This window comes from Chinchilla lanigera, unplaced genomic scaffold (assembly GCF_000276665.1).
Source record: "Chinchilla lanigera isolate Chin_1 unplaced genomic scaffold, ChiLan1.0 scaffold00002, whole genome shotgun sequence".
Taxonomy (NCBI): domain Eukaryota; kingdom Metazoa; phylum Chordata; class Mammalia; order Rodentia; family Chinchillidae; genus Chinchilla; species Chinchilla lanigera.
The window spans coordinates 31,238,367-31,264,672 of record NW_004955403.1 but is presented as its reverse complement, the minus strand read 5'-3'; positions in this window follow the sequence as shown (position 1 = coordinate 31,264,672).

Below are 26,306 nucleotides of genomic sequence, written 5' to 3'. Positions count from 1 at the left end.
TAAATGGTTATTAATCAAAAGTCATCAAATTGTTTTACTTAGCTTTGTGGTTACTGCATACAATCTATAACTAACTGTATATAATTTGTATCTCAATAAGGTTCACTTAAATTGTTTTTAAAGACAATTAGAAAGACCACATAATCCACCTAATACCACTTCTGGGTGTGCGCCCGAAGGAGGCCAAGCCAGGATACAAAACAGATAAGTACATGTTTATGTCTACTGTGGTAGTATTCTCAGCAGCCTAGTTATAGAATCAGCCTAATACCCATCAACATATGAACCAATAAAGAAAATGTGGTTTGTGTACACAATGCAGTAATATTCCACTACAAAGTAGAACAAAATCATGTCATTTCTAAGGAAATATGTGGAACTGGAAGAGAGCAGGTTAAGCAAAATAAGCCACATACAGGAAGTCAGTATCACCTATCTTCTCTCACCTATGGAAACGTGCAAAATAAAAGATTGCTTGAAAGTAGCGGAGGGACTCAGAGAAGGGACAGAGAGCAGGGGGAGGGAGAGATTAGGGCAAGACATTGATATATAGAGGACTGAGTGTACACACGTATGGGAACATCACAGTGCAGCTATTGATCTGTACAATTAACATAATTAATAATTATAATCAATGTTTTAAAAAATTCTAAAATTATACATATTGCAGATTTGTGTTGAACTTATAAAATGATATTTAAAAATTTTTTGAATAGCATCAAAGGAAGTTATGAACTTTTAAACCTAGTTTGCTTAGTTTGGTTCACTGCTAACCCTGCTACTATGGCCAACTAAAGTTTACAGCTCAGTACATGTCCACTGGGTTTTATTCATGTTAATGTGTAAGAAATTTCTATTATCTTGAAATAGCAAATACTTATATTTTAATATGTCATTTACTTTTAAATGAAAAGCCTAGTTTACTAAATGAAAAATGTTTACTTTTATTCTCATCAACCATTGGCCAATATCTTAAGTGGGTCGGTGATTTAAGCTTGCTCCGTCTTTACTATGTTACTCTTTAATCCAAGCATAACTAAGGAATTGGTTCAGAATTACAGCATGTAAAATATGTTTAAGAATAATTTTCTGGGGCTGGGAATTTAGCTCAGGGACACAGCGCCTGCCTGGCAAGCACAAGGTTGTGAGTTCAGTTCCCGGTACCGGAAAAAAAGAAAACCAAAAAAAAAAAGAAAAGAAAAGAATAATTTTCTGTCACAAAGACCTAAACATTGTGATTGATGTCTGATGTCTGTGATTGATTAAAACCTATTTTATCAGGTGTGAAAGTCTTTTAAAATGTGGACATATTAATTCCTGATTTTAAAAAATTGTTCTCTAAAAAATTAGATCAAGACAAGTGGCAGAAATTTAAAGTGATACAAGAATTTATTTTGGTTTGAGTTAGGGCAAAATATAACATTATAATATGGTACCCTTGGAAGCTGTTTGTGAATTGCCAAACACTCTGAAATCAGGAGCTACAGGCAGAGTTGGAATCTGAGCTCAAAATTATTGTCATGTAAATAGGAAGGCCAGTTTCTTTACAGGATTTATAGTCTCTCTAACCCGGGAGTATCATAGATGACCGGTAATTTTAAGTGTGTCTTGTACTAAAGCTCCCTATCTGTGTTTTCTTGGGAACACATTCTTGGAGTTCATTCCATTCCTGCAAATAATTTATTCTAGATAATAAATGGAATTTCATTCCATTTCAGTTATAAAGAAGTGTGGGGCTATTTTGTTTCAACCTGATTTGATTGACTCATTGCTTTCTCATATATATTGACATATTTATATTTTAAATTGAAAATAAATGAATAATGTTATTACTCTAGGTGAGATGTTTATTGATAATAGCTATGTATTTCACAGTAAAAATCATTTAATGAACATTGAAAAACATTTCTATTTTATTAATTACTCTAACTTTTTCTTTAATAAATAGAACTAAATTGAATAATTTAATAAAATAATTTTCTTTTATAAATTTAGTTGTATAATAGCACAACTAAACTGCTTATCAAATAGTTCCTAGAGAAACCTGTACTGTATTGTTAACATATTAGAAATTATTCTATATTACTGCATATGAAATACCAACAATAAAGCAAGAAACCATCATTTTATTACAGCTTTTCACCCATCAAATGAGTAGCAAGAGAACATCACTGATTTCCTGCTCATGAATTATTTTTAATCATTTTTCTTCTCTTTCTCTTCTTCATATTCAAAAAAAACAAGAATGAGAGGGCAGTGTAAAGACAGGTAATGGGAGATGATATGAAAAAATGTATTACATACATTGATCCCCCCGAAACTGTGAACGTAGGGGGTAGGGCAAGGAAATAATGTGAGAGAAAATGATCGAAGTATATGCTGGACATGTACGAATCTGCCAAAACTGTTCATCCCATTAAAAATAAAAAAACTACATGCTAAGAGAAAAAATATTGTAAAACCAAGAAACAATTTTTAAAAACAAAGGAACAAAAGGAGAAAAAAACCACAAATAAACAGTGAAAACCTGTAAGAGGCATCCCATGTAGACTTCGGTCTAAATCCAGAGCGCTTGTGAACTTGTTATCAAGTACTCTTAAAACTTTCAAGCAAAAGCTATGCATAAGATTACTTCAAGTGAATAAAACACTATAACCACTACAATCCAGTTGTTTGTTCAGATAATGTGAAGTAGGAATGGGGTATTTACTCAGTTGTCAAGTCTTATAGAGAAATGTGTTGCATAGTTTCTTCCCGTGTTAACCTGGGCACTTTAATTTGACAGAAGTTAACGTTGACCCATGAGATATCAGAAAGTTAATGGCAACTGGAATAACATGAAGAAATAAAATGATGGTGTAATGATGAGCACAAAGAGAATTTCAAACCTTAAAAAGAGACAAATGAAAAAGCCATAGGGATCCTAAACTGTGGTTTGTAGTAAGGTCCACAGAAGGTAGAGGATATTCTGTATATTTAAAAAGATATAAATGTATGCTTTGTCTTCATGGGGCTTGCAACCTGTTTTTTGTTTTTTAGCTGATTCATTTTTGACTGCATCATTGATAGACTTTGTATTCAAGGAACTCATCTTCCAAACCTTTCACATGTAGGACATTTTTCCAATGTGTTAATGATGAAGTAGCGCTAAAACATATTAAAAATCTTTTACTCTAACTACATTTTAGAGTATATATACTATTAATGTTAACATTTTCTTCATGGCTCTCATTGATATCAGAACTATATTGATAGAAATGTGTCAAATTGCTAAACATTTATTAAATATTATGGCCTTTACCTTTTCTTACTTCAAGTCCATTAGTATTGATAAAATTTAGCTACCTTCTGACTGTTTACATCTACGAATGGGAATTCCATTGGTGATAATAGTAGAATTTCTGTACTACTAAAAGTTGCATGAAACATAGATCCTCATTTCAGATATGTGGTTTTATTTTGCATGTATACAAGATAAGTGTATCTTTAAAAAATTTCAAGCTCAAATAATTTTTCTGTAGTAAGCCCCAGTCTGAAATTAAGAAAGTGATAATAGTTTTATTCTTGACAAAATATGAAGCTCAAATACCTAAATTTTGCTTTCAATTTTTCACGTTAAATTATGGAGAATGCGTGTCCCTTTATATTTTTTCTCAATATTTGTGTTAGTTACTTTTTTCTTGTTGCTGAGACAAAACACCCAACACCCCAAATTAAGGAAGGAAGGCTTATTTAGCTCACAGTTTGTGGAGGTTTTAGTTTGTAATCAACTGGCTCCAAGGCAGGACCACATGGTGAGGGGCAACAGCTCAAGGTGGCAAAAAACAGCAAAAGCAACAAGAGCAAAAGGGGGAGGGCAAGCCTTTTCTCAGGAAGCAGGCTACCCCACCACCAGGGTGGGTGGAGCACTCACACCATCTTGGTGCCTTCCTCTTGCACAGGCTCGGGATGTTTACAAAGTGAGGACCCTGACCCCCTGCTGAGTCACTTAGTTAAACTTCTAAACTTCTCAAATTGACACGATGTGGCAACCTTATCAATGTCATTCTTACTAGGACAAGTCAAATATCTCGTGCAGCATCTGGCTACTGTAAAGACATAAATATTATATCTCACTTAGTATTTATTAATGATTATATTTTCTATGGAGAGATTTCAAGGTACTCTGCAGTACGGGATCTTTTACATATACCAATCTATAATAAACACGTCTTTACTTTCCTAAGCATCTTAGTGTTACTTCACAAATGTCTCAAGAACCTTTGATATGAAAGTGCTTTACAGGGCTTGCCACTTTGGGGTCTACGCATGCCTCTGAGAGAGATTACTTCTCTCACTTTAGAATCATTGCTTGTTCTAAGAAACACTGAAGAAATCTGAAGCTTCCTGTAACTGACTGGGAAATGATGAATAGCGTTTGATAGAATTTCTTATTCCCGGATAGCAACGTTGCTGTACATACTTGTTATGTAGCCAAGAGGGAAAGCAAAATAAAGCACCTCAAAGAATCTTAGATGAGTGCTTATGATATTCTAAAGAGATAGCTGCTGCGTCTGTATTCTCTGCCACTTCACACACATCTTCATGCCAAATATATCTCCTTTTCGGTTAGGTATGAATTAAGAAACAAGGAACTGTTTTCAAATAACACACACTAAGACCAAATGAGGATTTTGGCATTTCACTATTGAAGCTATTAAACTATTCAAACTATTTTCTTCAAACTGTTGTTCAAACTTTCCTCCATTTTGTAATCCCAGTTGATCAGGTTTTAGAACAGGTTACATTTTAAATGTTTTAACACTTACTGACTCTCTTCAGGGCTGGGTACTGCAGTACAAAGCTGTTGGCGGGGCTGGGGATTTAGCTCAGCGGCAAAGCGCCTGCCTGGCAAGCGTAAGGTCGTGAGTTTGGTTCCCGGTACTGGAGAAACACACACACAAAAAACCAAAACAAACCAAAAAAAACCCCAAAGCTGTTGGGAAGCCATGTGCTCGGAAATGCTCAGCACTTGTTGATAGACACTTAGATACATAGGTTTGCTTCGGGTCGGGTGTCCTATGCTGCTGACAGAGCACAGTACATCAGATAGGGACAAAAGGACACAGAGATGTCACAACAGAAGTGACATTCAACTCGTATCTTGAAAAATGCATCAGAGCTTTCTAGGCAGACAGGTATTCATGTCATTTTCATAAGAGCATTGTCTTAGTTAAGTTCTCATTGCTGAGGTACGATACTCGACACCAACAACTTGAAGGAGGAGAAGTTTATTTTGGCCCCTGGTTCCAGTCTATGGTCAGCCAGCTCCAATACAGAAACTGCACCGTGGAAGGACATGTTGCAGGAAGGTTGCTCATGCCCTCAGAGAGACACTGTGGTACCAGGAAGCAGAGACAGTAGGAAGGAGCCAGAGAGGGAAGAGAGACACCCTTCCATGTCACACCCCGTGACTCACCTCCTCTATCCAGCCGCCCCTTCCAATAACACACTCAGCCCTTAGACTCACTAGTAGGTGATTCCACCGACCACACAGTGCCCCATGATCCAATCACCTCCCAAAGTCCTGCCTGTGAGGCCATGAAGATTCGGTGAGACATTATCATAACAAGCAAAGTCACCCGGCAGGCTGGCTGAAATAACAAATCCTTGACCCTGGCCCCAGGGATTTTTGATTTAGTGCATCTGAGAGGAAGGGTGTGGATTCAACATCTGCAATGAACTCCCCAGGTGACTGGTATTTCTATGGAAGTTTAAGACCCGAGATCCCTTATAGTGAAACTGTATTTAATCCTAGCTTTTGGGGATGGTAAAACATATTTATGTATTTCAAGTATATTTGATTAAGAAACTGGAAATTCAGCCTATAATGAGACATGGAGGAGGGAAGCCATCACGAGTCCTGGCCACTGACCGTGGGTAGCAGGTTACACAGGCTGAAGGAAAAACCCGATCCATTGTGGTGGTTCTGAAAGGAGAAACCTGTAAAGGGTAGGAAACGGTCTCCGCACACTTGCTCTTTATTAGCAGTCCACCTACATATTTGCTGTATGGAACATTCTGACCAGGAAACGCTGTATTTGCTTTCACTGGAGCTATTATCAGCTCTTTTCAAATATCTCAACAGACAGAAAGTTAAATAGGAGCCTGGCTTAATTGCTGTTGCACAGAAGAGCTAGCTGCATTCTCTCTTTAAATACTGTCAGGTACAGTGCAGAATGCACGGGCACTGTTTCCGTTGAATACCACTTTTTGTGTAGGCATATTCCTTTCGGTCATTTTGCTATATTTTTAATGTTGATAAATTAGGAAATTACTTCTTCAGTTCAAAACCATTGAAGGATTCCAGGTCCACTGTTGAAATGCAGAATTCTGAAGGGTAGGAAATGAGGAGCTAAAATGCATAGCTGTGATTCTTCTCTTTCTGAATTCCCGCTGCTCTTATGTGTTTCCTGTTCTTTGCCTTCCCTTTAATCTATATCTCAGTTACCCTTTTTTTCTCTCCCTTCTGTTTGCCACTCTGTTAAAAAGCATTAGCAGAAGAGAGGAGACTGAGATTATTTTGCATGTCAATTTCTATGGTTCATTTGATTATTTTCTAATATTGTTTTATTATTTATAGCTGAAAATTTTACCCTCACTTCACAATCACTAGAGTAAATTTTCCTTCCAACTTTTATATGGTGATTATTGACGTTTAATATGCAAGGGTGTTACTTTGCAGGTTAGCAGTGTAATTAGAAATAAAATTGTCATTTGTCTTTTTAGTTTTGCATTTTGTTTGCCAGATTTGGTATTCTAGGGAAGTGATGATAAACTATTTTTCTATGCTTTCCTTAGTTAATGATGAGAAAGATTAATTTTCTCTTAAGGACACTCTTTAGAAGTATCAAAAATCCTGCCATAATTTTAATGTACTAAACTGTGAATTTTAAAGACAAAAATGGGTGTGAAGGTTAGGTTTTTATTTTTTTGCACCTGTGTGAGTCTTGTCTAATAGCATTAGAAGCAGATCAGAAGACCTTGAACTTAACATAAGACGAGGACACACTAGATGGTGCTCTTATCCTAATAGCAATCGTGCCTTGGAAGCAGTACTTATGCAGAAAAGGCTGGAGAAAAGAAAACCATGCCCTATGTGCATATTGGATTTTGTCCTATACCAGAGGCAATATTAATATCAGATTATATAATTCACTTTCACGGAGTTTGCATTTACTCAGAGGTGACTTGCTGAAGCTTTGCAGGACAGCACTGTTTCAAGAAATGCATGTGAATGTGAATGCATCAATGTGTGTGTGCATGTGTGTGTGCGTGTGTGTGTGTGTGGTGGAGCAGGCCTTCAGGTTCTGCATGATTTATTTCTAATTTTACCTCCCATTGCTTCCTTACAGAAGCACCTTATTCCCATCAGATTTCTGGACATAGCTTAAATTTTCCTATTTGCCTATTTGTCTCCAGCTTCTTTCTAGCATATGGGACAAATATCACCAGTCAACATGTTTATGAAGACCTTGCCTATCCCACAAGACATATTAAGTGTCGCACCTTTCATGAAGTCTTTCCTGATTACCTCATTCTTTTTGTTCTTAATACCTGAACAATTTCATCACTTGTCTTTTATATATCACATTCCACCTAGCACTGTTTATGTGCTATTCCTCTTATACTATAAGCGCCTTGAAAATATGGGCAATTTTTATCATAATTTTTCTTCCTAAATAACCCTTTAGATGAGTACATCTTGAATATATTTGGTGATCACAAATGCATATATAGGGCTGGGGATATAGCTCAGTGGCATAATAGCCTGTCTGGCAAACACAAGGTTGTGAGTTCAATCCCTGGAACCGCTAAAAAACAAAAAACAAATGCATATATAATGAATGAATAAAGAAGTGAACATACATGCTACAAATAAGGTTAACTTTCTAATTAAAAAGTCATTGTTCTGGATATCCCTCTTTGTCCTTCAGCTTTTCATGACATTGGTCTGAATCCTAGAATGTGACTTCAATGAAGTGGCCTCCTGTTGGCATGACAAATGAGAAACACTACAAGAGGTAAAGGAAGACAAGAGTAGAGGTATTTATTTTCCTCTGTTCCTCTAGTCCAGCTGTGGATGGGCTACGGCTACATTCCTCCCCATAAGGCCACAGGTATCAGGTCTCACGCTCCATTCCCTTGTTCTTCGAAGTGAGGAAGTGGTAGTCTGGATATTTATCCATCCCTTGTTTCTTACTTTAACTCCATCCTTCATTTAACTTTCTAAAATCCTCCCTTTTAAGTATTCAAACTGAGGTCCACATACACAACTCATAAAAGATGATTAATTAAAAAACAAGTTGGTTCTTATAAGAAATCATTATTTCAGATAATGTGATGAGGCTTCAAAATTTTAAAGGATTGTTTATATAACTGAGATTTGATTTTTACCTTTACGTTCTGGTCAGAAGGTAGCAAAATCTGACACACACAGATTTGCAAAGATGGGTATCAGAGGATTGGAATTATCTGAAAATGACCATATGAAATTCTTTAGTATATTATAAGATGCAGAGAGAAATATTTTATGCTCACCAAAAAATTTTAGTAAGGTTGAAAAATCTGCACATTGGTTCTCTTCTAAAATAGACAGTATCGGGCTAGGGATATAGCTCAGTGTCATAAGCACTTGCCTGACAAGCCTAAGGTCATGAGTTCAATTCCTGGTACCAAAAAAATTAAATAAGTAAATAAAATAAAATAAAGTAAAATAGACAGTATTCGTGTGAGCTTTCCTGAGCCTCTTTGTTTTCAGTTATGAAACTGCAGTAATTTATCCAACTCACTCAAGCTTTACCATGGTCATATGGCATAACATATTTAAAACATGCTGCAAAAGTGCTCCACATATGGTGGTTTCCTTCTTTTTCACAATCTTCACAATCACCTATTGGACACATTTATCTAAAGCCTTGGTCTCTTTATTTTTTTTATTTTAAAGAGACAAAAAGGAGACCAAAAAACCTCCATTAAAAACAACACACTTTGGGCTCTTGACAACAAGTTTAGGGCTGGTTCTTCCTGGTTGATGTTGCCCTAAAGAGCAGTATGTGCATTATTTCATTTTCATTTATTCTTTTCTTTTTTTGCAAATGTTTTGAATTTAACGTATAAGGAAACTTTAGAATAAAAAATTTTACTCAGTAATGTAATTCCGACATTTGTATTATAGTCAATATTAGCATACAGGCATTATAGACATTTGTTTATTTTCTATCTGATATTTGTAAACTATGAAAAAAATCCACTGCCTGTTTGATTGGAACATTTTATCTCTCATTATAATTTGACAGGTTTTTGAATTATGAGTGAACTGATTCCTTTGACTATATTTTTGTCTGAACCAAAAAGTACATTTAGATATTTGCTTGTCAATAACCTTCCTCTTACTTTCTCCAGTTCATCTTCCAAGTACCAGCAGCTCAACTTGCAGCCCCCACAACTACAGTTTCATAGACTAATAAAGTCTAATTTCAAATTCAGTATGTCATCAACCTTGTGTTCCTCTTATGAGAAATATAAATAGGATCACTTATCTTGTTTCCAAAAACATTTTCACAATTTCTTCTTCCCTGTAGGAGCTCCTGCTCTGATAATCAATTTTTATATTAATTCATTTGGTGTGAGGTTTCTGAGGATTAAGAACCAATTCTAAATTTAACCAGTATCATTGGAACCACACACTTAACTCCCAATTTTCCATAGCCTGACTACATGCCTGCTATGCTGTCCAGATTTCCACTGGTTACATAAGCACTTTTCCTTTTTACCTATTTCCTTTCTAGGGAAGGAAGCATGATCTATTCCTCACTCAGAGCAAGGTTCATGGGTGACACCCAACAAAGAGTAGCAAAAGAAAAATATTACAAATTTAACAATATTTTACATGACCCAAGAACCTTTAGGAATTACTCAAAGACCCAGAAAAAACTGCATTTTTATGCTTAGGTTTGATGAAAAGAAGACAGATGTATAGAAATATGATTGGCCAAGGGGTTTTAGAAGCTCAAGGTGATGAACAGGCAAGAACTTAGCAAGGCCAGTTTATACAGATTCTTTGACCTTTGGGTATAGAGCAGGACCCCCCTAAAATGAAGATCTTATACCCTACTTTCAGGAGAAGTAGGCTAGAAATTTTTCTTTATATGGTCTCTGAGTAGAAAGGTGGGAGATATCAAAAGAAAAAAGCAAGAAAGATCAAAGAGAATATTTCAGTTCTGTGATTTTCACAATTTTCTTCAGCTTAAAGTCATCAGTATGTTACGGCACCATATTTTGTCAATGCATTCCTCCACCCATCACCAGCTCATCCAACTTTTTGGGTGTCTTACCAACCATGCTGCCTAACTTCTTACCACTGGCCGCCCAAGCTCTGGAAGCAACCATGCAGCCATGATGTCTGTTTCTTTCACGAGCCTTGGTCGCCATCTTAAAACTTTCACATTTCTAGTTGATCGTAGTTTGATCATTCTTTTACTGACTAAGTCACACATCTGTTACAAAACAATTCTAGGGGGAAGCGAGCTTTAAAATTTATTTCGAGTGTAGACATGTGTGCCAAAATTCATTGTTGACTAAAAGAAATTAGTGCTCCTGTTCAAATACCCTGTCTTCTTGAGTTGAAGCTAATTTTAAATCTTCACTCTTTGAACATCAAGGAAAGGACAGAGTAACTATACATAGGTAATAAATAAAGGTGAAAACACAATAAAATATCTGTAGAGAAAGAAAACACCTGCATTATGGTCCCTAAAAAATAGACTGTAGCTCGAAATTTTCTTTAAAACAATTCAGTTTCTACTGAAGCATACACACACATACATAAACATGTATACACACATTTATATGTTTGTGATTACAAGCATATATTTTATATGTGTGAATATCAGTAGAAAAATGAATACTTTGCAACTCAAACTCACATATAATCATGCTAAGAATCTTAGCACGATTAAATTCACATATAATCATGCTGAGAACATTTTTCTCACATTAGCTTCTAGAACTGAAGCGTCCATGAAGGAAATTGTTTGTCTTGCCAACAAGCTACCTTAATGAAACCCATATATGCGATGAGTAGGACAACTACTTTTGATGTAGAAGCTCAAAGAGTGTATTCCATCTGATATGTAAATGATCTCTTAGAGGTGCCTTTACAAAGTGAGCTGGAAAGCAAACACCTTCTGCTAATAGCATTCCAGATACAGCTAGTTATGTTGTGCACCAGGACACAGAGGGTCAGTGACACGCTACAATAGTGTATGTCCTCCGTTCCCTTCTTAGGAGCTATAGTCACCTCAGATAAAAAGAAATAAGACAAATGTCCTAATCATCTTGTGTCTTTATCAAACCTGAAGGTGCTGATTGGAGGGGTCCTAGAAAAACGCATAAAAATGCATCTGACATTCAGAACACCAGGAAAAAGAGCAGAAATTGAGGTAAAAGATAGTAAGTTTATTATTTATGTGAAAGATGACCATGCATACTAAGAATCATGGATGAGAGAGAGTGTTTTCTTTTTCCTGAAAGTAAAATGTGTTTTCTTCAGAGATAAATCATCCAGGAATTTGTGATCACTGTATAATATGCTGTAAGAGTCCCTTCTCATTTTAACCTGGCTACAAACAGGTAGAGAAAGATCACATTGATATGCACCTCCAGTTTGTTGGAGAATGATTTTGTCATATTATTGTCTGTAATTATGGGGAAAACATATGTGTTATTCACAGTCTTCTCATTCTTTTATTTTAGGAATTTGTGTCATAATTAGATATATATTTATTTTCTTGGTCCGCTATTATATACATTTGACCTGATTAACATCCTCATTTTCCTAGGTCTCCTCAGTTTTCCCTTTACTGGAAACAAAAATTATCTTGAGTTCAGTCTGCTGAGGACAGCATTAGCTTTAGGACTGCACTCACTAGATGATGCCATTAATATGGTCCTGCACCCTTGGGACCTAAAACCTTGGTTATGATTGTCACTGTTATTTGTGTATCCTTCATATATGTAACAAAAGAGCCAAATGTAGCTCTTAGAGATATATCGCATGCAACTGAAAGTCATTTAAGTTTCTAAATAAAGTTAAGGTATAACCAGATAGGATGGACGTGAAAAGAATTTGGGATAGAATGAAGAAATATTCATTGAATCCAATCTAATGATAAACTGATTAGGTGAGATGGTTGCAAACTCAAATCAGCTTTGAAAATTTGATGAAGTGTTACTAGAATTCAAGGCAAGCTCTACAAGAGTACCTGTTTATAAAGTCCCTGGTGCTATTGCAGATGAGCATAAGAGCTTCAAATAATTATTAAATAACATAGCAAAAAATTGCCCTAATGCACACACTTTCACATTTCTTGACCAGAAAAAAATATTTCTACAAGAATTATGAGACCTCATTACCTGAGAGGTAACATCCATTTTCTTGGGATAATGACCACACATTATCTCAAGAAGGTAGAATAATTTCATTAAGAGGCATTGCAGATTCACTTGGTAAATGACATGTCCATTTTCTCCTTGTCCAAATATTTAGGTGTGCTGAGATTGGGTGAGTGCATGACAACTCTTCTGCAGAGTATATGTCTTAGATTTGGTTACAGCTATAACCTTTTAAGTAAATTGTAAATACAAGTGTACTTTGCCTCTTCCTGGTTCTTTCCATCAGAGTATGTTGATGGGGAATTTTTGCCCCTTTCCTGCTGGGTAAGGAATGGCTCATGCGGGAACAACTGCCTTGGATTCTGAAATAGAAATCACATTTTTAAGATGGAAAAATAAGTCTAGTTAACCCAGGGAAGGACTACTCCATTACCACCCACTAAACTCTTGTTGTTGTTTTTGTTGTTGTCATTTTATTACAATGCTTAGCTCATATCAATTATACAAAGTAACGATTTTCACTGTGACATTTCTATGCATATAATGTACTTTGATTTTTATCTACCTTCCATCACACCCTCTGTTACACCTCCTGTCTTCTTGTGGCCCTGTTTTTCTTCACTGAGAGCACCCCCTCTACTTTCATGTCATCTCTCTTTCCACATTCCACATATGAGAGAAAGCGTGGTGTGTTTGTCTTCCTGGGTCTGGCTTATTTTACTTACCTTGATGATCTCTAGTTCTGTCCAGTTTCTGGCAGATGACATGATTTTGTTCTTCTTTATGGATGAATAATACTCCATCGTGTGTGCATACCACATTTTACCTCTAAGCTGTTACATGGGCAAGAAAAAATACTGTGTTTTGTTTCAGAAGATGGATATTTTAATAAGCTTTATTGAAATATCTTTCATATGCCATTAAGGATGCTTGTTTTAAGTGGAAACTTCAGAGATTCTCTGGTCTACTTAGTTGTATAACTAATATTGCACCTTAATTTTAGAATATTTCCATCATCCTTAAAGAAAACTGGCATCCACTGGCAATTATTCCCTAACTCCTGAGCCCTCAATAGTAACCTTCTAGCCCTAGACAGCTGCTAACCTTCTTTCAATCTACATAGATTTGTGTTTTCTAGATGTATAAACATAGATATGATATTATGACATGTGATATTGTTCAATATGTCACCTTTACTATCTGACTTCTTTAATTAAGCATATTTTAGTTTAATCCGTTTTGTGCTATGTTCCTTTTTGTTGCTGAATTATACTTCATTGTATGAGTATAATACATTTTGCTCATTGATTCATAAGGTCAAGGGCCTCTGGTTTGTTTCCAATTTTTTTGGCTATTATGGTGTTGGTATATAATTTTTTTGCATGACATATGTTTCCATTTGGCCAAGAATACCTAGAAGTATAATTGTTGTGCGATGCAGTAACTCTGCTTAACATTTTGAGGAAATACCAAAGTAGTATCTAAAGTGGTTATGGCATTTTACATTATCACCAGTCGTGTATGTACAGCAAATATATTCTCAAGCCTGTTACTGCAACTGAACTTCTAATCAGAACTGCTGTTCAAAGTAGTTAATAACTAGAACAATATGGGAAACAACTAGTAGCATGTGGAAGCCTGTTCACACTGGCTAGTGAAAATGAACTGATTAAGTTGCCAGGAATTTTATAAATTTGTTATTAAATCTGCAGTGGTTTGAAAGGGCTCATGGATGAGTATATTCATGACAGAAATGGGAAAATACTACAAAGCAGAGCTTTTGATTCTGGAGAGTTGATTTACCAAACGACCACTAGAACCAACCAATTAGAATGAATGGTAATGCCATGAAAATAGAAGACAGCTAAAAATGATTTCTTCTGTTCTAGTGAATTTTAATTAAAACTCAAATTTATCTATATATTAAATAGACTGGGCATATAGTTTAACTCCAATCAGGTATAATTACAGAAGTAACAAAATAAATTCAAAGTGTTAATAATTTTTGTTGTTTGAAATTTATCTTAATGAGATATTTAACTATTTATAATAAATTTGTTGCTTCAGAGAATATGAGATTTGACTAATGTTCTAGTTTACAAAATAATAAAAAATCGAGTTAAACTTATAATCTTAAATGAGATATAAGAAACTGTTGTTAGGAAACTACTTTATTATAATTTAAAAGTCCATTTACTACACTTATAAGAATGTTTAAATACTTGGGTTTGTAAGAAGTGTTTGAGGAGAAAATCAGATGTAGTAAAGTAATAGATAAAACTGAATAGAGTTATCAAAAATGTCCCTGTTGATGCTTACCAAAAGTTACTGGGCTGGAAATGTAGTTCAGTGGTACAGAGCTTGACTAGCATGTACATGGCCCTGAGTTCAATCTTTAGTACCACAAAGAAAAAAAATAACATGCTAATGAATAGAATAAAATAAGCTATTAAGTGAACTTCAAGAATTCAGAAAAATTAGAATTTTTACTTTAATAAGCCAAAAATTAATTTTAGTAAGTTAAACTAAAATCTGTCCTTTTTACTAAAGATTCTCAAAGGACATACAGGGCACTCAATGACAAACAGTATCCATCTGATTCCTCTTTCTTGTTCCTGACTCAAAGTGTTCAAACACAGGATTATAGAAAAACATTTCATGGGATATATTAAGAGTGCCTACTGCTACATCTTAGAAAGAGAACCAAACGGATATACTGTAGTGTTCGGATAAGCAGTTTTAATGTCCACTTCCTCTTTAACGGGAATTTGTGATGGTTTTTCATCAGAATGGAGAGAATAACCCTGCCCAGGTCTAGGTGCCTGTTCTAGTGTGTTTGATTTATTCTTATCCATGTTCCACACTGATATATTAGTCTTTTCCTATCCAGTGGCCTTTTAACTATTCTTAGATTTTACCATATCTGTTGATGCAATTGCTCAAGTTTCCTTGAAATATTAAAGCTTTATTAATAACTGCTTCATACAAATTTAAAGTGCTCTGGAGAGTGCTGGTTGCCAAACTGGGAATGTTATCATGGGAATGGCTCTATTCCAAAGTCTCTGCCCCTATGAATTTTATTCCCAGCTCTAGCTGAACTGCTTGCCTTGCTGAAGCAAAGAGGAAGGTTATATTCTGCATTTTCTCATGGGAGGAATTCCTTCCCTGGCTCTAAGTACATTTGCTAAAAAATAAATCCAACCATATTAAGATGCCTTTTTACTGTATACAGATTAACACCTCTCCTGGTAGCAATGGTTCTGGGAAATCACTTTTTTGTTTTTTTTACATTTTTTCCTTAAATGTTTTGCTCTCGTTCTAAGGGTTACCATTATAACCTAAGCTAAAATTTTCTAAGAGTTACAAAACCAGTGTTTGAGAATGAAACCTAATTAATTCAGCACACTATGTCTTTACATCCAAATTTTAAATGTGCTGCTTTCTTGTTTGTTTTTGTTTGCTTTATCACAAGCAACTTCCAAATTCCAACAAACACATGTATCTGTTCCTCAGTCCATGTATATTTTATTGTCTAACATGATTACATTCTTGCAAGGGAAGGGTAAAGGTTCAACTTACTATGGTAAGAAAATTATCAAAATTTCTTGAGAGTCTTTCAGAATTTGTTATTTATTAATCACTCATAGCCAAGAAAATAATAAAATTTTTAAAAATATTTCTTAGCTGTCGCAAGAGAAAGTAAATTTTAATTACCCAGCAAAGTCTATTAAATTATTCTTCTAATAAGCAAAGGTGGGGAGATATTGTGGATTTCCAGTGTCTTATGAGTGTTTGAAACTTGGGCCTTTATTTTCCTGACAACTGAATGTTCATTAATACAGTATATGTTTAGACTATTAGGTAAACTCACATTTTTGATTGAAATAATTGAGATCAAGCTAGTGATGGTCTTGCTTTTGTTTTTCTTGTTATTGTTCATTTGTTTGTCAAGAATAATTGTCAATTGATACTATCTTATAAGATGACCCCCAAACACTGGGTCTTTTTAAATGCTTCCAGGCCTGCAGGCCACCTGCAAAAGATTAAAAGCATGTTATTCTGAAGCTCTGCTGTGTAAGGAGAATTGGAAATAGCCATGAGTGGAATATGGAGAAAAAATGCTTTTAAATTTTCTTAAAACACAACCTCAATACTGATGAGGAGTGAAAAAAAACACAATAGCACATAATAACAAATCTGGAATAATAGGAATCAGGGATGGATGGCATCTTGTGGAAACATTCAGACTCTGAATATAAGAGACAGAGACTCAAACCACGTCAGGTTACTGAAAAATATTCTAAGAACAGTGTACAGCCCCCCAAATGCTCCACTCTGTGTATGGTTTAAGACACCATCATCTTTTCAACAAGAATGAAATATACACATAGTAAAATATTTGAGCAAGATTTATTGCTAGATATTAAGGATATTTATAACTATATTGAGATGGTGAGATGAATGAAAGCAAATTTTTATGAAATTTGAGTCAAGTTTATGAGATGAATTTCAGTTGAATCTGTTACTTTAGCCCATATCCTGTAATGTAAGTGTTTTTTTTGTTTTGTTTTGTATTGTTTTGTTTTTAAATGTAAGGCTTCCCTTTTCTTTGGAAACGCATAGCAATAGACTTGTTCCCTTTCTCCAGGAGGCTTGTTAATTCTAAATCCTATTTTTTATCCACCAAACTTATATACTGTACAAATTGGTAGTAATGAAAAAACATGATAGCTAAATTATGAGCAGGACAAAAATGTAAGCATTCAATACGCCATGTATTTTATGATTCTTTGAGCTTGCCATGATCACATAAGGGAGCTATCCCTTTTAATTGTGCATGGCGACATTTAGACATGCTAAAGTTAAGAGACTGTAGAAACCTAAGAGAGCTCACTATTAAGATATTGACAAATGAATATGCACAGACACTGAGCTTTGAAAGCTTGCATGTTAACCTTCTGAGGGTGCTGTGCTGTCTCTATATATCATGGAGTAAGTCAACACGGTCAGTTTGTGGATGCAGATTCAGGCCCAAGCGTATCTCTCTCTCTAGCTCATACTTGCTTTCTCTGTTCTAACTGGCCTCTCCCACACTATCTTGCTATCTTTTGCTTAAGGTTGAACCTAAACATTATTGAAATAATGTAGTTCACTTGTACTGATAACTTTCTTGTCAGGAGACATCTGTTGTGTTATGAAAAGTCTCTCCCAGTGAAGCATCAATCATGTCACACTTGTAAAGCAAAACACATTTTTTGGTCCCTGGATAGCAAAATATTGCTGAGAAGACAAACTGTGCAAAAATATTGACTGTGGCATATTAATACATGTATTCCAAGCATTCTTCATTGGTGCTATGTAATTCTGACAGCACTCGCTGTTGACCTCTTCTCTCTGAAACCACAGAGGACTCATCAATGTCCTCTTTAAAGGCATTGTAAAGGGCCGAGTGACATAGAGATACACATGATGGGAATATGATGCTGCATATTAGGTACTTTGCTCTCATGTGCTAAAGCACAATTGTTAAAACCATCTGAGTGGCTTCTGAAGATGCAGCTACATGTCAAGCTTCCTGGAAGGTTGTAGTGAAACATCTAGGTGTTTTCAAAGGCATGTATGTTTTGCATCATGGGTATAAAATGTCTTGACCTAAACTTCCATTTGACATCTAATATTTTTGTGCTATACTATGATGATCACCATATACACTTATAAAATAGGATTCTCTGCTTTGAGGCCCAACGAACACCTTCTAAATTCAAGTCAACTTCGTGTATTAGAGCATGTACTGAGTGCACTGAGAATGTATTCCTCGTTACCTAAGACAAAAGCTTCAAGTAAAGTAAAAGATAAGTTAAACATCGTGGGCAAACATTTTGCATTACAAATGACACTGGATATTTTTAGAGCTAAACATAATGTATTGGTCAGTGTGCAGTCAGAAGAATAAAATTTTACTTTATATTTCAAGTAGAAGGGAATTGGATGCAAAGAGCTTACAAGGTTGGAGAGGTAACAGGGAGAAGTAAGGGATGCCAAGGAAATCAGAAGGAAAGAGTGCTGTTAATGAGCAGAAACTTGCTAGTGTCCCTAAGCCGGGTCCCTGGAACCTGCACCTGTAGTTTTCTTTGGAAATTCTGCCCCATCGAGACCTGGAAGCACCAACAGGAAACAATACTGTGGACCCATCCTCCGCTGGCCCGACAGCCGCAGCTCGTGTAGACCTGGCCTCTTCTCAATTTGACTGAGCCTAATCTCTTTCTTTCCCCCATGCACCACCCCTGATTCTCGGCCCTAGGTAGCATCAGTCGGTATTCAGAATGTTACAGCCTGGGCAAAGCAACAATAAAAGGTAAGTGACACAAACGAAAGCAAGGTGATAGGTAATGTTTTAGATTTGTTGTTCTCGCAAAAACTGAATCATAGAAAATGATCTCTTAAAAAATGCCATAGTTTCTCAGATTCTGTCAAGGAACTAAAACTGTTTTACTTTTCCCTCCTTTTCCTCTTTTTTCCCTTTCTTCCATTCTCCTTGCCTTCCTCTTCCCTCCCCTCCTCTTCCTTCCTGTGTCCTTCCTTCCTTCCTTCTTTCCTTCCTGTCTGCCTGACTGCCTGCCCTGCCTTCCTCCCTTCCTCCCTCTCTCTCTTCATTCCTCCCTTCCTTTCTTCCTTTTCTCCTTCTTATGGTTACCTTAAGCTCCATGTGAATTTCAGTAAGTGTAAATTAAAGGAAATGATTTGAGAAGGATAATGATTTATCTCCCAGTTACAATCTTTGTTAGGCTCCCCAAATCACATATCTAAGGGAGGAGTCACTGAAAGAAGTGAAACATAGAAAATTTGACTGAATAGCATTAAATAATGTAAATGTTGAAGTCCCATTCAACTTGTATCATGGTATTCCCAAAGGCCGTCATGAGATAAAGCATGTAGGCAGGGAGGTTAAATAGAACATGTTCTCAGGGAACAGAATCAAGGGACAGTAAAAACAGCAAAGAGAGAAGACGCATACAAAGCTGTTCTAAAGTTGACCACTGAATTTGCACATCATGGAAATTTGACTTCACCATGACTTTCTGATCACCTCTGTGAAATGTGTCTCAGAACTCTTAATATGATGGATGAAATAGAAAATCCGCTTGGGAAACACCTCTTTTTTCCAAGGATTGTCACAGTGTTAGCACTTCTGCATTTATGGACCATGTGTGAACGAATGTCAATAGTTTGTGCAGGTTTCCTGTGCCAGCTGATTAGAAAGTTCACTGAGAAAGAAGCTAGAGGCAAGCAGCAAGTGCCTGATACGAGGCTCTGCTGGGTTACACCTGGGCAAAGGTGATGGCAGCCTGCACAGAACTCGTCACCACAGATCTAACTGAATGAGACACCAAGACAGCTGTGGCAGGGTAAAACAGGTGACTCTGAAACACAGTTCTTATAGACAGCAGTTTATCTCATATGACACATATTGGTAGTACAGGCTTGTACTGTGTATTATATTGTATCTACCTTCTCCTATTTGCATTGTAGGATGGGGAGATTATAAATGGCCATATTTTCTTAAGTGTTCCACAATTTTAAAATATATATGACAATAGAAGATACACTTTTTGAGAGCAGGAGCCATATTTTACTGATTTTACTATTATGTGTGTAACAGAGAGCAGATAGCAAAAGGAGCTTAATGTTTTAGGGTAGGCATATATGAAAACAATACTCAAATACAGTTGCAAGTATATCAAGTCCACTTGTTTCGTCCAATATCATTCACGTTTGAAGGACTGAACCCCTTCTCTGTTCACTACTTTCCATTTTCTCCTGATAAATGTGAAGGTAGAAAGGAGGAGTGGGTACTGGAATAGAGGGGTGGAAGGTTGTGGTAGAAATGCACGGATTTAAATACTTGGCCAAAATATACCAAATACTTTATAAATCATGTGTCCTGAACTCAATGTGTGGTTTTAACTGTGTTAGTTCTTCCCCTCTGGTTTCCTTTTCTCATGATCCCCAAAGTCTGTCTACGACCCCTCATTTAACATTTTCATGTCCACCTGTTTGACTCCTATTTTGAATTACAGCATAAAACACAATTCTTCATTTCAGAGATGGTATGGCAGAGTTACAAGTCATGGACTATTTTTTACAGCCTCCTATGGGCCACTTTGAATTTATTGTTATCCTGCCTTCGCTTCTGAACAAATTACCATACTCCAGAAAAAAACATCACGTACATGAGGACAGACAAATACAATTCTAAATCCATTAATAATGTATCTCTGCTTATCCAGAGTTCTATCTGAGAAGGATGCTGATTTCTCCTGCTGTTTACATCAACTGACTTGATATTTTTATCTGTTTACAAAGTCGTGCAAAATGTTTATGTAGTAGTGACCTGGTTTCCATGGCTCTGGGAGTGCTGTTTGCAGTAGGATGTTTTCTAATCTTGCACAAAGCTCTATGTACTGGTATGTAGTGGGGCCTTGGTTCCAACTGAGGGGAGCTGTTTGGAGTATGGCTCCACTTCAGTAGCAATCGTGTTGTCTTTAGCCTTTGGAAGAGTGGTTTTAGAAGAGCTCTTCATATACCAGACTGTTTGTCTTTTATTTTAGAACTGATTCAAATTAAACATTTAGAATTTCTGAAAATGAGAATTTTTAACAACTGAGAGTTTAGAATTCCAATCGATGTGCAAAAGATAAAAAAAAACCTGAGTACAACTTCTGGTCGACCACAATCTTCTCAGAACCATAGTTTTTGGTAAAGTATATCATCTGTGGTCTGTCTGTGCTGTTCCTGGACTTCTGCTCTGGAAAGCATAGCTAAATTTCTCTATCTTTTAACATGACATCAACTCAGAGACATGGAAATTTTCATTTAAGGACTGGGTGTAAATCTCAGTGATTAAGGAAGCAAGGACTGCCCAGTTCACCTTACAAGGCCAATGTGGCTATCAAATGTGATAATGAATATGACAGCATTTTATAAGCAGTGTGGAACTGAACACTTATCAGGTTAGTACCAATCTGCATTTTATATGCTTCTAACCCCGGACACTTTTCCTGGACTTAAATTCATTAACTGGAAATGAAGTGTGGGGGAAGCAGTGAAATGGAAATCACAAGCCCTGTGCTTTCAAGCTTTTTCAAGGTTCAGGTAATATTTGATGGCATTTACTTTCTCTGTGTCTTCAAGTCTTCACTGGCGAAATTAAGCAACCGAGTTAAGTGATCTCGCAATTCCTTTTAGCACAATAATCCTTTGTAGATACAGTGCACATTCTCGATGAGATAGAGAAGCCTGACCTCACGCTGCCTAACTACAAAATAGAATCTTCAAGACTTTTATTTTCATTTAATTATTTTGATGAAAGATCTTTTATAATTGTATCTTGCTTTGACCCTTCATTCTTATATCCTATGGAAAAATAATACCTGATTTGTTCTTAAGGTAAAGAACAATCTGACCTTCAAAATAAATTTAGATGAAACTATTATGAATACATAAGGAATGTGCTGAGTTCTAGAAATGAGTATCCATCTCTCCAGCCATCATTCTTACCCGCCCCCCCTCTTCATCCCAAATAGAGCAAGGGATGATTGGTGAATTGAAAATGGGGTAAAGTATTGATGCTTTTTAAACTATCCTTCTGCCTAGTGTTACTCCAAGCTTGTTTCACAGATCATTAACTTTATGAGATAATACAGATAACTCGTGTAAAAAAAGTTTCACAATCATATGCGCTTGTAGAACAGGAGATTCAGCAAGGGCAAGCAAATTTCCTTACTACGAAACCTTTCCAGAGCCTTTTTTATGAAATACCCTCCATCTCCAAAACAGAGGTAAGATAAGGATAGTGTACAAACATGGCTGACCACAGGACCTTTTCATCTGAGCAAATATCACAGATCTAGAATATTAGAGATAGATATTATGAAATTTTGTGTGTATGTGTTTTTAAAGGAATTCCAATTACTGGAGGAAAGTAGCAGTTCCCTGACATATTGAGAAAGGAAATCTCATGGGTAGAATAAATCACTGATGTATACTACTGTGATGATGGAATGATAGCACACTGAGTAAGATTAATGACTAGCTATTAGGCTTTATCTAAAGCCATATCTGTGGTGGTGTGAATATGGTTTCAGGGTGTCCCCTAAGTCTTCATGCGTTGAATTTAGTCCTTATGGAGAATGGAATATTTTCTGTTTAAAGACGAGGTGTCCAGGTGGAGATTAGGATGAGATAAGTTTGTTAGGGTGTGCACTCCAAGGCTGAATCCAGTGGCTTTGTGAGCAGAAGGAAGAGTGCAGGAGTAGAGCACAGACACACACCTACTGTGTTTCCTTCCAAGTGATGCCCTGCACACTTGAGGGGCTCTGCCAGAATGAAAGTCATCATAAAATGTGGCCCCTCAACCAGGAACCTCCAGAACAATGAGGTATAATACTCCCTTTTCATTAGAACTTGTTCAATCAGTGGCACTGTGTGTTAGCAACAGCAAATGACTAATACAATATTTCACCAGCTAAATTGATTTGTTTTCAGTTTCCAGTGAACTATCAGGGGCATATAGACATTTCATGCATGGTGTGGATGCTAAGTGAAAACCTTTTGGTCTCATTTTGCGGCTGGTTGTAAGGATTTTACGGCAACCTGCTTGCTTGATTCTTTTCCTTCTATCCTTCAGCAGACATTCACTGCATCTCTCACCCTAAGTGCTTTCCAGATTGTGGTGTTACATCACTGATCACTAAGACAGATCCTCCCAAAACAGGGCAAGATGAACTGCAATAAAATGTGGGGAGTGTAGCATTGAAAATAAATACAAAGCAGAAAGGCAATGAGGAGAGTGCCTAATTTTCAGACAATGCCAAGGGAAGTTTTCTAGAGAAACATCTGTCTGCACCTTGAAAGAAGATAAAAGTTTGCTAAATGAAATATGCCAATTACTCCAACCAAACTTAACATCAAATGTTAATTTTAAAGACTAAGCATATCTATTGAAGGAGATAGGAAACAATCTGCTGAGATGAAAAAGTAGAAGTAATTTCACATTTTTGGAACATAAAATAGAAGGAAAAAAAAAGAAAGATATAGAGCTTAACAGTTTGGCAAGGGTCATATCTTTAAAACTTCCTATGTTTTGTAAGACTATATAAAGTCTAATTCAGGTGATACAGAACTATGGAATGATTTTAGAAAGCAGAAAATTATGATAAACATGGTCTTCAAAGTTGGCCAGGGTAGGGAGGCTGGAGATAGGGAGATCAGCTGATAGATATCACAATTATCCAAGTGAGAAATAATGTCTCCAAACCATGGCACAGACAGTGACATATTTGGATAGGATAGAACATATTTGATATAGGAATGATGCTAATTTGAGAAGACCTGCTACTGATTGAATATATGGAGTGTTAGGGTCTCATTCCCAGATGTGTGGTTTTACAAATTGGTTAGATAATATTGTTTGTAATGATACAGGACATATAGAAGAATGGGCATTATATTAAGTGTAAAATGTAATTTTCTTTCGCATGTATGAAATTTGTAGTACATTAGAGATATACAAGTTAAGACCCTATCAGGCATCTGGGTATATTTCTTTGACTTCTTACAGAATTATTTTGTTTGAAGTTATATTATTTATATGTCCCTGATTTTTATATGATATACAAAATTAACTTGAAACAGAGGCTACACATAAAGTGTGGACCATAAGAGATAGAATGTAAAAATTTTTATTTAAATTGCATGTATTTGATCCTTAAAAAGAGATGGAGAAAGTGCCCATGCCAAGAGTTATATCTAGTAATGCTGAGATTTCAGCATAGGGAATGAGAAAATTTGAAAGATAAAGCTAAAATATTAGTAAATGACATTTAGAAGATTCTGAGATAAGGTTTGGGTTCAGGCTTTTTTCTTTTCTTTTTTGTTATTATTTCGCAACAGCCATTCATGTGTGCCCTTTGATGAGACAGGTTCAACGCACAAGGGAAGCTGAACCAGATTGCCTGAAGTGTCTGAGATGTCCGCAGGAAAGCACAATGGGTTTTGGTCTTTTTTCTTGTTTCAAAAGTTGGGCTGAGCAAAAGAATGAGAGCTTAGGATGGGATAAATGGTCAAGAAGAAAGCATTTTTAAAATGCAATTATTTTAAGGGAGTTAGGGAAGACAGAAAAGGAAAGAGGAGACAGGAGGAAAGGCAGAAAAAATTAAAGGAAGGAGGGAGGGAGGGAAACAATTGAACACATGCACAGGTGAAAGTGTCCCTCAGCCTTGACTGTGCTGCACCAGATAGGACTTTCCTGTGGAGGAATGTAGGGAAGGGGTGTCTTTTGCATTATAGGATGTTTATCAGGATCCATGGTCTTATACACACGTTCCAAGAATTCCACAGCTGTGACAGTCAAACTGTCCTCAGACCTTCTCAAATATTCCCTAGAGAAAAGTGAGGAAAAATTGTTCCTGGGTGAGAACCATGGTACCAGGAGAAGAAAGCAGTGGAAGATTTTAAAGGTCTAAGAAAAAGAAGGGAAAAATAATGAAGAATCCTCTGAGGTAATAGGAGACACTGAGATTCAGAACACAGACACAGAGGCTTTGTGCAAGACAGCCCTATCTTCCCCAACACCAAGTGAGGGAGCAAAATGTGCAGGCAGGTTAGGGAACTTGCATGTGGGGTGGGAAGTGCGGTCAGAGAAAGAGCGGCTGAGGATATGAGGTCATCTAGTACAAGCGAGCAGGCTGCAGGCTGTGGGATGAATAGGATGACTAAAGTGGAGAATATACAGGGTGATAATGCTGCGGTGACTGTAAGAGGGAAAGTCCAAACATGTGAAGACTCTTGGATAATCCAGCTGAAGCCTCAGATTTGGAACAAAACTGAATTTCTCATCTAAATACAATAAATGTATAGGTTTCCTCTAGCGAGGCCCAGCCCCTTTAGCTGAGGAAAGGAGCGGGCTGCAGTGTTAGGTTTCATAGTGAGCCTGACATTGTGTGTGTCATGGTATTCCCTAAAAATATTAGGGAAGATAAAATCATTTGAATGGCAAATTCAAGGTGATCACAGATAATTTCAGAGGTTGATGAATCTTAAGCAATATCTAGTTCATGGACTTTTCACTCTAGAACAAATCAATGAATTAAAGAAAAGGTATAGTGCCTCAATCCTTGTCTCTAAAAGTGATATTTGAATATTTAAGTGACACTGAGCATAATTCAATTTTGAAAGCTAATTTTATTACTTTTTATACATAGTGTATCTTTGCATTTAACCACTTAAAATAAGTGGAGTTTTATTGATTGATTTGCCAAATCTATTTATATATTAAAGAAATCAACTCTACGTAATAAATATTCCCAAGGTTTACCCTAATTATATTCTTATTTTGTGTTCTAACTTTGTCATTTTCTTCTAAAATTTTTATTATTGCATATTGCCTATATCAGATGTCCTTATAGAGGTTTTGTGACTTCCTTAGAAAGGACTTCTTATGGAGACATGAAAAATAATTATTTTATTGTTTTTCCTAGAATTTTATGGGTTTCTTTGTATATTTATATTTGCTACTCATCTGGAAATTTTTTGGCATAAGAAATAAGTTAAGGGTGCAATTTAATATTTTTTCCTGGAGGACATTAATTGTCCAAAGATAATTTATCTAATGCCACCCTGTATGTATTCCATTGACTTATTCATTTTAGATAGTTGTATATTGAGAATCTCTACGAATAACATGCACAATGATAAAGAACCATTTACTTTAGGCTTTCTATGATTAATCTCAGAGAATTTAAGTGGTTTATCAGCAATCACTTAGGTAGTTAGTGGTGGAGCTCATGAGAACCCAAACTCATGTTTTTCTG